General features: G+C 44.8%; 1 long non-coding RNA gene across 2 annotated transcripts in view; it reads left to right on the top strand.

Moving 5' to 3' along the window:
* LOC131482830 (uncharacterized) overlaps window positions 1-10,990 on the top strand; it is a 185,171-nt gene extending 174,181 nt beyond the window's left edge. For both annotated transcript variants that reach the window (XR_009247334.1, XR_009247333.1), the window contains 2 exons: window positions 7,653-7,740; window positions 10,906-10,990. This is a non-coding gene — a long non-coding RNA (uncharacterized LOC131482830). The remainder of the gene's footprint in view (window positions 1-7,652; window positions 7,741-10,905) is intronic.
* Window positions 10,991-14,854: the final 3,864 nt, after the last annotated feature.

Genomic DNA, 14,854 nt, shown 5'->3' with positions numbered 1-14,854 from the left:
AGCCACCTCCACACACTCTTCTTTTCCAAGGGAAACTGTTGCTTGGAGGTACAAAGTGAGTCTGTGGGAAAATTCTGAACTTAAAACTCCTCCTTGAACACCACCAAGCCTTTTATGATGACAAACAGCCCCACAAAGGCAGCAGGGCAGGCAGACTGCAAAACCAGGCACCCTTCTCCACTCCACTTCTGCCAGCCTCGCTCCTTTTCAAGGTCACCTTTCCACACTCTCCCTCTGCCTTTTGAATCTGTCCTGCCGATCCAGGCAGGAGCAAATCTGTACTGGTGTTTCAAGCCTAGGCAATAAGCCTTGCATGCTTCTACAAATCCCCACTAGACTGTTCACTCACTAGTCAAAGAAACCTGAGCTGATTGCTGGAAGATGAGCAGTCACATAGCACTTGGGGAACTCAGCAACCAGACAACTAGAAAGCCTATGATGCAATACTTGGTGAGTAGACTCGCCAACTGACCACAGATTCATGAGTGAGCCCAGCGAAGACCAAAAGAACCACCCAGCTGGGCCCATCCCAAATTGTGGACTCCAAGCACCATGAACTAAATAAATGGCTTTTTAGCAGCCAAGTCTTAGGCACTGTTTGTTGCATAACAATAAATAAGTGGCACAAGGAACAGGGCTCCTGCAACTGTATGCCCTGTAGCTCTGGATAAGGCACCAATAACGATTACCCTTAAATAGGTAATAGAAAGACACAGATCCCTGAGTTTTAAAAGACAAGAGGGGGTAACTATTCTATCAGTTAAAATACTGACTAGTAGGACTGTGTCCCACATCTTAGGAGCTGATTCAATTCCCACCTTCAGCTGCTGATCCAGCTTCCCACCAGTGTAGACACTGGCTGACAGAACATGATGACTCAAGCAGTTGGCTTCTTGCCACCCACATGGGAGAAACCTGGATTGAGTCCCAGTCTCTGCCTCAGCCCCAGCCCATAGCCAGCTCTGGCCATTGTAGACATTTGAAGAATGAATCAATAGATAGAGTTTTTATCTCATCCTCTCTCTCTCTCTCTCTCTCTTTCTCTCTCTCTCTCTCTCTCTATTTCTCTTTCTTCCCTTCTTCCTCTCTTTCTCCTTCCCTCCTTTTCAAATAAATAATATATAAAATAATAATAATAAAGTGACAAGATACAATCAAAATCATACCACAGGAAGCCTCTGCTTGTTAGTGAGATTATTTTGATGTCTGCCCTCCCAAATGAAAGGAAAACCTTGTAGTGGACAAGGAAGCAAACATAAGCAAGGGCAACCAGATAGCTCCCCGGGAGAAGAATCTCAGCTCATCGGGAACTGCTGCATGAAAGGGAGGAAGAAGGGGCTGCACCCTCTCCCTGCACAAACCCCGTCTCCACCTTTGCCCCCGGAGGATGGACAGCAGCCTTCTGAGATCCAGGTTACAAGGCAAAATGCCTCACTGGACTGCATGAAGTCAGAGGTTGGCCAGTCAAGGGTAACCCACCAGATCATCCCAAATGACTGTCAGAGAGAACAGGCCAGCAGGGAACATGGTTAGCTCCAGGGTTAGCGAGGCTGAGGCACAAGGGCAGGGGACATAGACTCAGCAGCCACCAGCCTAAGCTGGAGACGCCTTCCAGAGAGAGAAGCCAGATGGGGGAACAAGAAGAACAACTCTCCCAGGAGAAGGGATTGCAAAGAAACTGCCAGGGTATCTCCCAGCCTGCATTGCTTTGCTCAGGCTGAAGGTTCCCAAAGAGTCTGTTCTCAGGTTCTGAGGCTCATCTGAGGCAAAGCCCAAGGACCAGTGAGCACAGTGCAAAGGGTGATTGTGGGATTGGAGTACAGAGTCCTAGGAGGGCACACATCCTCCTCAAATGAAAGGCTCAGGCACAGCATCCAAGCCAAGCTGGAGACTGCCTCTGTGCTGCCTCCCTAGTCAGACTCCCGCACTGATCCCTGATGAGCCATCTCATCCTTCCCTGTCTGACAACAAGGTGGCAGCTTGCCCCACAGGCAGGAGGGCCCTGCTTTTTCCTGGAATTGGATGTTATCTGGCCACTGAGCTGAGAGCCACTCAATCCAACTTACCCAAATCATAAAAAAAAAAAAAAAAAGAATGCTCCCCTCATTGGCAGAAGTGGAGTGCAGAATGATGCCTAGTTTTTCAGTCTACCTGCCACGCTGCCTCAGTATTAGAACTGAGAACTCAGGGCTGGCACAGCAGGTTAAGTCACTGCTTGTAACACTGGGATCCCCAAAGATTGCACATTCGAGTCCAAGATGCTCCACTTCTAATGCACCTCCCTGCTAACAGACCTGGGAAAGTAATAAAGGATGGCTCACATGCATGGGTTCCCGCCAGCCGCCTGGATGACCTGGATGGAGTTCCACGTTCCTGGTTTCAGCCTGGCCCAACCCCTGATGTTGCCAGCATTTGGGGAATGAACCAGAGGATGGAAAATCTGTCACTCTTGCTCTCTCTGTTACTCTGCCTTAGAAATAAAGAAGTAAATCTTAAAAAAATAAATCTGAGGACTTATTTACTCCCATTTTTCACAGGGAGGAAGAATAGGCAGAAGAAGGAAGGAACAAAACAAAAGAAATACAATAGTCAATTCAAGGAGACTGATAAGTTCATGAGGAAAAGTAGAATTCAAAGTAAATTTATTTGTGTGCCAAAAAAAACCCCTTTGAAATTAGTGGCTAGTTTTTTTTCACAATACTTGCTGAAGATTTCTCATCTTTCTTACTGGTAGGCGAGCAACAGACCACACAGGAAGATGAATCCTTCCTGGGCCCATCACAGGGGAGGAATCACTCACCCACACCCCTCACCTGGGAGCCCTCCCCCCCCCCCCGACTTCAGGCCAGCCTCCATCATGCCACCAGCCATGCTCCCCAGAACGCACTTGGCTGAAGACTAAACTTGGGTTCGTTCCAGGGCAGTTCAGCTCTTTTCTGTTTTTCCCTTCCACACAGAAAGCAGCTATTAATAAACAGCAGGGCTCCGCCACACACACACACACACACACACACACACACACACACACACACACGCCTTGTTCATTCCCATGATTAACCCTGAAGAAGCCAATAAAGGATAATCCTGGGATGAATTTATTTTATAATGGTCTTCCCCTCCCAAACCAAAATGATCCTTTTGCTGCTGGGAGTGGTTATGTGTTGAGGGGGTGGAAGGCTGGAGCATTGAGGACTGCAGTCCCTGGGAGACCCATCTGCCTTTGGAGATTGCCAGTGGATGGGTGGGCGTGGGGGTTGCCGGGGCTGAGCCCTGGCAGAAGGAGAAGATGTTCAGGCCAAATTGCATGTGGACCAAGCATCATCATCATCATCATCATCATCATACTTTGGAGCAGAGCCTCCTGTGCTGGCTACAGGCCTCATGAGGGCATGGGCTGAGCTGCCAGCTGCACCTCCCACACAAGACCACATCACAAACACCCATTGGTTCAGAAACACCCAGGCAGTAGCCTCTTGCACCTGAAATCCACTTGTGGCCGTCGTTCACAGGGAGACAGGACTTCCTCAAAACCACCATTTGTAACAGGAGTCCTCTGAGGAGCAGAGAAGCATCCACCAGGGCTGTGGCACAGGAGCAGACCCAAGAAGCAGGCCCTGAGGCAGGGAGTCAAGTGCAAGCAGTTTCAGCAACAACGGGAGAGTGAGGAAGTTAGGGAAGAAAGGGAAGACAGCCAACAACGGGTGCACTGTGCACCCCGACCACCGTGGGTCCTGGAGCTCAGCCTCCTGGGAAAAGTGGAGAGCTGCGTGGAGCGCAGACTCTGTATTTATTCTCATATTAGCCTGGGCACTTTTATAGCAGTTCCCACAGTCTTTGGCTGAGAGTAAGCACAGTGGTGGAGGTAGCAGCATTGGGGAGCAGAGTTCAGTCCTTCACATGGAGGGGGCTTCAACCAGAGAGCCTGAAAGTCAGGCGAGCATACCCCCGGGGAGTGATGCGCAGGGGTCTGAGCATGGACTCCCCAGCGTCTACCAGAGGTCCCGCTAGGATCTAAGTTGCTTCCTCTAGCAAGATTGGGTCTAGGTGCTGCACTGTTGGGAGGTAGGGCTAAAAGGAGGTATTTGTGATCTAAGGGTGGGGGTGGGGGTGGGGCAGGGGGCTCTTCCCAGACAAATGAATGGATGGCTGAGCAGATGCTGGGTGAGGTATGTGTTCCTTGCCACCCATGTGGAGACCTCGATGGAATTCCATGTTCCTGGTTTTGGCTTGGCCCGACTCTGGCTGTGCTAGGCATCTGGGAAGGGAATCAGCAGATGGAAGATCTCTGTCTTCCTAACAACACGAAAATTAAATCTAAAGTTAATTTTTAAATGTTCTAAAAATAATTTGAAAATATTTTTATAGAAAATGTAAGATGTCATGAATAATGTTTGCATTAATTGCATGATAAAGTGACATTTTGCATATATTAGGTTAAATTAAATTCCTCTTCATTTTACTTAATTTTAAAGCCATAACTCAGAACATAAATTTGTATATATTTATAGGTATAAGTATATATATATGTGTGTGTGTGTGTGTGTGTTGCATTGCATGACATTTTGATTGGCTAGCATTACTCTAGGAGTTTCTCAAAGAATTCTTAGTTTCTTCATCATACTTGGTAAGCTGACTCCTCCTTCGATCTTTCTCACATTACTAAATGGCCCCGGATATGTGTGTGTGCACACACTCACAGTTACATAGCCCCAAGTCAGCTTCTTAATGCCATATTTCTGTATTAGAAAGAACTGCAAGAATGCAGACATTCGAAGAAAGAACATGCAAGATAAAGACCAAACCACACACAAAAAGAAAAGAACCCATAAAATGAAGCAAAGAAAATGGAAAAAAACAAAGAAAAATTTCAAACTCTGCAATTAGTATTCTCATATATATATATATATATGTGTGTGTGTGTGTAATATCCATGAAATCACAAAACACTATGGAGAAAGGATAAACAATGAATAGAGCTCATGGGAATAACAAAATTGATAGCCAACACTGTTAGTTCAGGAGAAATGGTCGGAAGAACGTAAAACAAGAAGTTAAAGAAACAAATAGTAAAATATCAAGGGGAGGAAAATTAAGCAGTCAGCAGCACTGTGTAAACTTTTTTTTTTTTTACGGTGACTCATTGTAATAAATGTCTCTCCTATTGCATTGTAACCCAGCGCACATCGAGTCCTGCACGTAATCCTAATACTTGTTACGTGATCTGCTGTATGAGTCAGGGTACTTCAGGAAAACAGAATCGATGGAACACAGATTTGTACGAGGGTTCCTATTACGGGCACCAGTTCGCATTCATACGAGGGTGCCTATTATGGGACCCAGCTCACACAGTGACAGGGACTAGGAAGTCCCATGACCTGAGATCTGAAAAAAAAGAAAAGCCAGCTGTGTCAGCCTTCCCAGGCCAAAGTGTCAAGATTCAAAGGAACCAGTGGGACAGCTCCCAGTCCAAACCCCTCAGCCTGAAGACTGGAGGGATGAGGAACGCAGGACTTGGAGTCCAGAGGCCCACAAAGCAGAGGCTTCCACGTCAGAACAAGACTTAGGGCCCAGCTCAAGCAGAGAGGCTGGGAATTCACCTATCCTCCACGTTTCACTCTCTTGAGACCCTCAAAAGACAGGATAGTGCCTGCTGCATGGGTAAGGGCAGATCTCCTTTTATTCAGTTTAATGATTCAAATACCAACACCTTCCAGAAACATTCATACAGATACACTCAGAGATAGTGTTTTACCACCTATTGAGCAACCTTTAACTCATTCAAATGGCTACCAAAAAAAAAAAAAAAAGCAAGCAAAGAAAAGTTAACCATCATCTACAAGGACAAAATATGCACCAATTTTATTCTGTTTAAAATTTTAAGAAAGCTCATTACAACCTGCTAAATGGCTCTTTTTTATCATTTGATAAAACACAAACTATAGTGTGAATCACTGTGGTCTAAAAGATGCAACTGCTTAATATTTGGAAGGAAATAAAAAAGAGCATAACTTACTAAGAAGAGTCAGCAACAGTCCCAGGAAAACAGATCTGACTGTACCTTTTCTAGGAAGAAGTCAGTGCAGATGGGCAGAGAAAGACAGGGGGACATCCGGGAGGTCGCGAGCAAGGGGAGAGAGGCTATTTGATGTTCTCCACAACAAGTGTTGAAAGAAGATTGGTAGACTTGCAAAAAAGTCTTGCCTGCAGATTGGGAAATAAAGAAATACCTTGCACACATTAAAAACTAAGCAAAGAAATAAAACACAAAAAGGAAAAAGTGAAACACTCTTCCAAAGAGCAGAATGACACCACACTACCTGACTCAATCATGAACGGCATTGTGGAACAGGGGTTTAATTCAGTCCCTAGGATACCTTGCAGTCCATGTGGGACCGGCTGGGTTCACTTCCAAGCTCCAGCTCCCGACTCCAGCTTCCTGGTAGTGCAGATCCTGGGAAGCAGCAGTGATATCTAGAGAAATTGGGTCCCTGCCAATTTGGGTCCCCCCCACACATGGGGGACCTGGATTGAGTTTCTGGATTCTGGCTTTGGCCCCAGCCCATCTCTAGAATCAGCAGACAGAAGTGATCTCTCTCTGCCCACCCCCATCTCTTCCTCCCTCTAAAATAAATGTATTTTTTAGAATGTGAGCAGTATTTTCAATCTTAATAATAGAAACCTAGAGGTTATTGACCAATAGTTATGATGTGGCTATACTGAAATGACTGAGCGGGACAATGGAAGTAGCAGTCAGATTAATACATTAAGAAACAGCATTTAATAATAATACTGTGTGTATTATTAAGGAGAAGGCAAGCAGCAGGGGATTAGAATTGTCTTGGGTGTTTTAGAGCAAGGCAGGGACAGCATTGGAGGGAAACTTTAAGCCTTTATCGTCTTGTTTCATTTTTCCCCAGTCTATTGGAGTTTTTTTCAACATGTAGAGTTTACCCTGAGAGAAAATTTTATTTCTTTATGAAGAAGAGCTATGGAAAAACAGGAAATATTTTTGTTGGATTTCTTCAAACTATTGGTTTAACAGCAATGAATAAATAAACACATCTTTTTTTGTGTAAAAGTTCTTATTACTGGAATAGTATCAGTTTCTCCTTACCCCTCCATATAGACATTGAGCAGATCCTAAAAACTGTTGAACTTCAAGGCTGTTACTAGGGTTCTGCTTCAGCAAGTAAAGGCTACTTGTATCTGGAGAGAGGGGACTACAAGGTAGAACAAGAATCCAGAAGAACTGTGGTATCTCATAGACAAGGGTGGGGCTGGACTTTCCGCTGTCCCCCAACTCCTGTCCTTGCCCAGCTCTCCCTGGTGCACCTTAGAGTGTCTTTTTCTTATGTATCTTATGGTAGTCTTGGGCCCAGGGGGGTCTTGGAGAGCACGCACTTGGGTGGGAGCTGTAGAGAAGGCTCATCACTCATGCTAGAACGTTCTATGTCCCTGCGAGGGGTTGGGAGGGGAGTGACCACCTGGCTAGGCCTTCCCATCAGGCCCAGGGTTAACGCCCTAATGACAATCAGGTGGGTAGGATTCAGGTAACCTAACCCAGCTGCAGCTAGCAGAGAAACCAAGAGGTGGGAGCTGGGGAGACTACAACACCCAGCTGTTCTGACTACAAATCAACTGTGCTTATTTAGGCTGCACTGCACCAGGCTGTGTGCTGCCGTCAGGCAGGGCAGATGGCTGTGTCCTGACTACGCCCCATCAGTCCCTGTGTGAGCAAAGGTAAGGTCTCCAGTGTGATTTTTTTTTGGTATGGGGAGAGGGGGGTGGAATTAACATTCAATGGGATTCCTTAGGTTTGGGCTTAGAGTTCCCATTGGGTGATGGGAGCCCCTCCTCAAAAGCAGAGAGGTACTGACACTTGTATCACAGATGCCTGAAGGAGGAAGCTCTTGCCAAGAGTTATTGAAAAGGCAGACATGATGCTCTTATCCTCAAGACAACACATCCGTCTCTGAGAATGCGTTACTTAGCAGGTGCGGGGGCTTTTTAGACAAAGTGGGACAGCTGCTGGGTGAAGGTGCTTGGAAAAGATGACAGAAATTGGAATTGAGTGATTTTGGTACAAATGGATTGGAATTTGTGCATACCTTTCCATAGTCTGTTTCCTAAGTGTTTGAAAGATGTTTTGCATGCATAGACATCAAACTGATATTTTAATTCCATTTTTTTTCATGATGTGTAGCGTCCTGGTGTGAGCAAAAGGGCCCTAAAAATAGCTGCATTCTTCCCCAGGATGCCAGGGTAACAAAGGGCTACCACATTAGACAAACCTGCAGACACATGGCCAGGCCACCCCAGTTTGGATCCCAGGTGCATTTCATGGGGCAAGAGTGAGAGTACCCGTGTTGCTAAGCAGCGTGCAGAGGGTGAAGTGGACTCAGAGAGGCCTAGAGAAATAGCCCTTTTGCTGCCTAGGTTTTTTTTTTCCTTTCCTTTTGCTTGACTGAACTGTGGAATTGAGAGTAAAATTCTTACATATGTTTCATATCCAATTATCACTCTTAATTGGGCTGCTGCTACAATGTGTAATAATACTTTGCATGATTATATTGCTGTACAAAACCCCCACGCACATTAATTCACTTGACCCGAAAAACTACCCAAGGAAGTCAGCAAGGCATTTTATAGAAAAATGAGGTAGAGTGAATAGAACGCCTGTCCTGGGAACAGCCCAGCCTGTAAGTGTTAGAGAAGAGACTGTGTTATTTCTGCCCAGCTTTCCCCAGAAAGGGAACAAAGCTCATATTACTAAGTGCATATCATAACATAATGCTGCACAACAGAAAGAGGAAAAAGTAGAAATTACAATTGGATACATGTGCTGGGGATGGGAGAGGGGTGGGTCTCAACAAATTCTTGTTGATTGTCTATCATTTAAAATACCCTGACAATCTAAGCAAAAACAAAAAAAAGTCACATATTTGTAATGAAAGACGATAAGTTGAATTCAAACTATGCTTAGAAAACCCTGGATCCTTTTTCAACCCAAGGAGTATCCTGTTCAATTCGGCATCACTCAGCAACCACCAGCTAACAATTCCCAAACGTTCACAGTCCTGTCACTGTCTCAGCCCAGGTTCTGTAGAGGTTCTAGATTTCCTGACAGGAGCCTCACAAGAGGCAGCTCTCACAAAAGTGAACTTAATACAGCCTCCTAGACAGAATTGCTTCCAAGGTCTCTGAGAAGAGTGTGGAAAGTTAAGTTCTCTTGGTTACCGATCAATCAAGAATTCCCCTTGGGACTCTACATGTGCCTTATTGATGTCTGAAATTTTGGGCTCACCGTCTGCTAGTAGGAAGCTCTTCAATGAATGCTCTTCCAACAAGCCAAAGGGGAAGTGGTTGAGTTGCTCTAGATGTGCTTGGGAAAACCCTCACAGGCCATCTCTGGCTTCCCAGCGTTTTTTTGTTCATAGGGGTCAGATAGGTCAAGATGAACCAGAAGATAGGAATATGGCTCAACTGAGACATTTGAGATTCTTCCGAAATTAGAATTTTTTGGTGGAGAGGCATCTGAAAGTCCAAACGAGATAGCTCACCAGACTTCAACTGAGATTTTCACGGTACTCGCCGTTCCCACATCTCTAGCCCAGGGGAAAACAATTTTTTGTCATTTGTTTCTTTCTGATTCTATCCACTATTCAATAAATTGAATAAATTCTGATAAATTCCTTTTAAAAAAAGATCCCAATTTCCACTGCTAACTACCAAAGAATCTTAACAGTTACATAGAATGGACATGGTACTTTGAAAAGTTCATGGAAAAGACATATATGGACTTCAAAATCTTTTGCATCAGACATTACCTTTTAGACAGAGCACTCTTCCACCTGCTGGCTCATTCCCTACATGTCCACAACAGCTAAGGTTGGGACAGCTAGGGTTCGAGCTGGGAACCCCATCCAAACATTGTAAGTGGTGGCAGGGACCCCAATTACTGGAAATATTTCCTACTGACTCCCAGAATATATCTTAGCAGGAAGCTGGAATTGGGAGCAGATCTGGATGGTCCACAGGCAGTCCAAATGTGTCCTAATGTCTAGGTAAACCATCTACTGATAAGTTTATCTGTTAATCTCATTTTTCCATAAACCTTCAGAAGTACCCTCATACATGAGGCAGCAAACTTTTTGTGACATGTCTTACCATAGGTCAGTGTAACATGAACAAGTCAGGATCTCCTGTCATGAAAATTTGACTTTACCCTTTTCTCAATTCTGCCATACACAAGAGGAAATCTACACTCCTACCTGTAAATGTATAATCCTTGAGGTGTGTCTACAATGCTAAAGAATTCATGCAAAAAATCCTTAAGAAAATAGGAAACTCCATCCCTTGATGTCCACCTGCTAAGTCATGACCACTTCTTGAAGTGGTTCCTGAAAAGAAAAGAAAAGAAAAGAAAAGAAAAGAAAAGAAAAGAAAAGAAAAGAAAAAAGACAAGACAAGACTCAAGACACTGAGGTATTTGGGTGGATCAAACCAACTTAATTTGTATCCTAAAGAAGAGAAGCAATGTCTGTGCTTTCTGTGTAGAAACTGGGGTTTGGAGACCAAGAAGGGGACTATTGTACATCCAAGCCACTCAGAATTTTTATGCAGGTGTAATAAACTTTTGTCAAAGTGGCCACAAGATGGTTTGATAGGAGATGGATGACTGTAACTCCATGTTTGCTGCTAGAAACCAAAGCTTTGTGTGAAATCTTGAATTTATGGAGCGGGAGGGTAGGAAAGCTTGTGTCTATTCTTTCAAGGTTCCCCTAACTCCTGAACTGCAGGACACTAATCCTCCTTTGGGCTTTGGTGACCCCCATCACTGGGGGTGTGTTTATTGGAAGGTTGATTTTTATTGTACTTAGTACTTCCTTTTCCATTTTCTAACAGATTTGTAACAACATATGTTTATTCTCCCCACCCCCTCCTCACCTTGGAAAATTACAGTGAATAAGCTAGAAGAACAAACAAACAAAGCTGAAGAGCATTAACCACAAAATCGACATGACCAGGACATTGAAGAAAATTAGAAACCACTTTTGAGCCTCCCACTCAGTGCTGTTTACAGAGGTCTGTGCTGACTGCTTTTACACCAGGATTGCTGAGAACAATCTACACAGATTGTGCACAGCCCAATACAGTCCCTACAGAGTGTGGCATGAGTGGTACCCCTGGAGTTGCCAGAGTGTGTTGGTTACATTGAGTTTCATTTCTGGAGGTTCACTTGGTCGTCTTCTCCTCATGGGTATTCATGAGGAAAGCCAAGGGCTCCTGCTTCAAGTCCTCCATAGGTCGTGGCCTCATATTCTCCACTAGGTTTGCAGACAAAGGGTTGAGCTGCAGGTTCATGGGTAGAGCTACACTTTGATGGGGAACCTAAGACTTGGAATACGTTCATTCTGAACCACTAATTCCCTCACTCATCATCTTCTTTCCAAGACCTGGATGTCAGGATTCTAGAAAGACATGAGCTAGCACTGTCTCTACCAGTGAAAAGTGCAAGGAAAAGTTGGCCATGGCTTTGGAAGGAAAAGAGAAACAGTGAGCCCCATTTTCTCACACCTAAGCCTTTTGAATCTGTCAATGACAGGCATGAAAGAGCAAAGAAAGGCTCTTTCTGTGATCATTTCCTTGCCTGACTGTTTATTGTCTGGGTTATCAACATGTCCACTGGTGAGGATTAAAGGAAGCACACTCCAACACAGGATTATGTTCATCTTTACTGGTCCCCAAGAACCTCACCTTGAACCCCTTCCTACCATGTCATTCCTGTCTGTTGGCTCACCCTTTCTGATCACATCCTTGACTAGATATCCAACAGCCACTCAAAATTGAATTCGTTTTGTTCCCACCCAGGACCCAAGCCAGAGAGATGGCAGCATGAGCAGGTGGCCAGCCCGGATTGATTGCCTGGCACATGTAGCAACAGCTGAGTTTGGGGTAAGTCTCCACACTGTTGGGGTTTGGACCTGAGAATGCTATGAAATTGCTAGCATCTCACACCCAATGCTAAAGAAACTCTTGAATGCAGAGGTGTGAATTTCACAAATCCAGTTTTAGAAGGCAAGCAGCTAATCAGGCAGACTTGCTAATCAGCTGAGTTGTGGAGGGAGTAACATCTGAACATCTTGCTGGGACAGCAAGCAGAGAAATAATGCAAAAAACACAGCCACTCTCTCTCTCTTAGCCCTTTCTGGGTACCAAGCGCCACCATATCTTCAAAGTGCCATAACCTAATAGCAGCTCACAACATTGGTGCCCCCACCTCATCCCTTCAAAACTGCTCTCAGATAAGTTCATCTAGGTAGGTACACACCTCTTTACTGAATCCTTTGACCTCCAGGAGAATCTCCTTATAACAAGTCTTCCATGCTTCTTCTTCTTTGGAACAGATCGCCATGGTCTGAATGTGTGTGTCTCCTCTTCCCCTCTACCCCAAACTCATATGTTGAAATCCTTGACCCCAAGGTAATGGTACTAGGTGGGGCTTTCTGGAAGGTGATTAGGTTCCATGGTGTGTAGCCCTCATGAATAGGACAAGTGCCCTCAAACAGTAAGCTCAAGGGAGCTTGTTCTTGCCTTCCTTTCAAGAACTGCGAGGTGGTTTGGGCTACCATAACAAGTACCACAGCGTGGATCATTTCAACATCAGAACTTGCCATAGTTCTTGAAGCCCCAGATCTAGTTGCTGATTGATTTGGCTCCTATTGCAGGACCACCTCTTTCTGGTTTGCAGACAGCTATCGTCTTATATCGTCACATGGTGTCGAAAGAGGGGAAGCAATTTCGTCTCTCTGTAAGGTCACAGATCTCCATCCTTAAGCCCTAATTACCTCCAAAGAATTCAACCATGTTCCAGTACCTATGCTTTGGATATTTTCAACACAGACATATGGCAGGGACATACATTTTAAGTGCATAACAACATCCAAAAGGTTTGACTTGCTCAGCTGGTAGATAGTGGTGGTTGGTGGCTGAGGAACTCAAGTCGGGCTGCTCGCTGGGATACCTCAAAGTGTTCTCTCCATTTGCCTTGGGGTTCTCACCCCCTGGAGGCTAGGTTCCAAGGAAGGGTGCCCCAAGTGACCCAGGTGGAAGCTTCTGGGCTTAGGTAACCCAGTCTTAGACCATCACTCTGCTGTATTCTGCTAGTGAAGCAAGTCATTAAGGTCAGTCCACATTCAAGGGAGGGAAAAGAGGCTCTTCCTTCCTGGGTGAGGAACAAAATGCTTCCCCTGACTTAGGTGGTTTAGGGAAGGGATGAGGAAGTGACAATTGCTCACTAGCACGGCCTAGGGCATTATTGTGTTTCAAACTCAAGGCTACTCCATAGGGCAGGTCCTGGGAACCCCATTTTATGCAAGAAACAAAACCAACATAAATGGGAGCAGCTAGGCGCAAGAGCAGGCTATCTGAGTACAGAACCAACTACAAGGTTCTGAAATCACACTTAGATCAAGGTAAGACTAAGCAACTGCAGCAAAAGGCCACCTCTCACTGCAAATTGTGCTTTGGACCACCTGGGGCACACAGTCTTCAATTTCCTTTTAATCTTTTATAGAACGACACCCGACAGAGTGCACCAAGCTGCCATGGAAGATGTGGCAAGGCTCAAGTCCTTTTATTCTCAGGGGAAATGCCAAGGGCTTTGACCTCCACTGAAAGCCATGGTTCTCATTGTGGGAAGGGCTTGGAGACAGCCCCCGTGGGACACTGAGCAAAGTCAACAGGTTGAGTTGTCACAGAGGGCACGGCGCTTGCTATTGACATCCAGTGAGGAAAGGCCAGGAATGCTACTAAACAACAGGGCCGAGTTGAGAGACCCTAGTTTTTGTTTTGTTTTGTTTTGTTTTTCAGTTATTTTGATTGATTGGAGATTCAGCAAGAGCAGGCTCCGACCCAGTTGTTCACTCCACAGTGCCTGTAGTAGCTGAGACTGGGTCAGGCTGCATTAGGGGGCCCAGAAGTCAATGGTAATGTCCTCCATCGGTGCCAGGGACAAAATCATTTGCACCTCATCTGCTGCCTGCCAGGGTGTACGTTAGTAGGAAGTTAGAGTCAGGAGTTAGATGTATTGTCAAATCCAAGTACTCCAATGTGGGGATCCAAAGCAATGTCCTAACCCATGGGCTAAATGGTTCCCCCACCTGGATTTAAAGAAAGGAGAGAGTGTGACCCGTCTGAACATGAAGGAAAGTGAAGGGAAGAGGAACAGTTGTCCCACCTACTTTCACATGGCCCAAAATCTCTGTGATGTTAAAACATGAGTTTCAATGGGTTGGTTTTTATCTCCAGGATGTTCAGGTAGCTTTTTTTTTTTTTAATTTTTAGTACAGGAACTAATTGCAGTTCCTGAGTTCTACAATCTGAAATTTCTGACAATCCGCTGACTTAGGCCAAAGAATAGATTTATGTGCCTTTTTTTTTAGAGGACACATCACAGAAACTTTAAAAACCAGAAAATGGGTAGCAGAATATGCTCCCAAGATGTTTTGTGTTCAGCACTTGCTGGTCTGTAACATAGAAGGGAGAAGACAGTGATATGTCCCAGCATTTGGAAATATGTTCATTTATAGGTGAATTGTGGCCATAATTTCACATGATTGATCATAGAAATGCGCTTAAACATCCAAACAAGTGTTTTCTTTTGAAGACATTACCTTGGGAGGATGTTCACTTGTTTTAACAAATCTTCCACTGCTCAAGATATATTTGCCCTTCATCCCTTGGAATTGCTTTCCACTTCAGCTCAGAACAACAAAAGGAAAAAACTCATTACCTCAGAGTCGTAGACCTTATTTATGATCTAGAAAAGTATTTCTCACTTTGAGAAACAACT

Source organism: Ochotona princeps, chromosome 21, assembly GCF_030435755.1.
Source record: "Ochotona princeps isolate mOchPri1 chromosome 21, mOchPri1.hap1, whole genome shotgun sequence".
NCBI classification, from domain to species: domain Eukaryota; kingdom Metazoa; phylum Chordata; class Mammalia; order Lagomorpha; family Ochotonidae; genus Ochotona; species Ochotona princeps.
Note: the sequence above shows the minus strand (reverse complement) of the source record. Positions and strands in the feature narration are given on the sequence as shown.